The 1,096-nt window shown below is 37.4% G+C and overlaps 1 long non-coding RNA gene across 1 annotated transcript; it reads left to right on the plus strand.

The window, feature by feature from the left end:
• Window positions 1–324: 324 nt before the first annotated feature.
• Window positions 325–800, plus strand: LOC122031029. Its single transcript, XR_006125708.1, has 3 exons — window positions 325–361; window positions 452–548; window positions 741–800. It is a non-coding gene; the product is annotated as an uncharacterized LOC122031029 (long non-coding RNA).
• Window positions 801–1,096: the final 296 nt, after the last annotated feature.

Raw genomic sequence — 1,096 nt, forward strand, 5'->3', positions numbered from 1 at the left:
TTAAGCCACATATAGCATGAGAACTTTGGCTTTCTACTTATCATATTTCATGTAGAGTGACATGAGCATATTTAAATTTTGTTCTAGGGTTTCTAGGGCATCTATCCCTTCATGGCCGAGACCTACAATGGTCCATTTAGGTCATGGAAAAATTATACAAGCATGTGACACAATCAACACATTATCATATTTCCATAAGAAGCATTTTTAACTCAATTGGTTTCAATTCTAAGGCCTCTAGGTCATTTAAACCCTACTTGGCCGAGACCCATCAGTGGTTAACTTTGCTTCAAATAGCCTAAAAGCATAGGAAGTCATACAAGTCCTCAGAGCAGTGGTGATACGGTATTGTGACAGAAAGGTGAGGGTTTAGGTCGTGATCTAGTGTTCTGTTCTTGTTCTATAGCTACTGTTGATCATAACATTAGATCGGTACCTTTTGGTTTTACAGATCCTTGGTACAACAGATCGGCGATATTAGAGTTGCCCTATTCCGGCAGCCACTTTTTGTAGCAATCGACAGCACCTTTCCTGCCTGTTGAATTAAGGTAAGGATTAGGGTTTTGATATTTGTGGTAGATTATTGCTAGTTGAGTTAGCAATAATTAATAATTAGGTTTGGAAGTTATGTAATGGTGTAATTGGGGTTAACGAAACTAACCCTAACTGGTTAGTGGGTTAGAAATTTGTTTAGCTATTTGTTTATAATTAAATTAGCTAAACTGTGCGATTTAACACAGGACTTTGATTCGAGACGAGCATCTCGACGTCCGAGTTGGACCATTTCGATTGGAGGCGGGTACTTTGACTTATGTCTTTTGATATGCATGATAATATGTTTAACATATAACAGTAATTGTGTTACCTGTTTATTTCGGTTGGTCACTACATGATTAGTACATGTTGTTTGTTTATTTATTCTGCACTGCATATTGTCTACCTGATCACATATGCCTTAGGTAGTGACCTAACCACATGCTCTGTTATATTCTGGATCTAGGGTTTATTTGATACCCTCTTCGATTTGTGTACCTTCTATTTGATACGTCTTCTTGTGGTACACACTTTGTATCTATTTATATGGGTCATGCCATGT

The sequence above is a fragment of the Zingiber officinale genome, chromosome 11A (assembly GCF_018446385.1).
Source record: "Zingiber officinale cultivar Zhangliang chromosome 11A, Zo_v1.1, whole genome shotgun sequence".
NCBI classification, from domain to species: domain Eukaryota; kingdom Viridiplantae; phylum Streptophyta; class Magnoliopsida; order Zingiberales; family Zingiberaceae; genus Zingiber; species Zingiber officinale.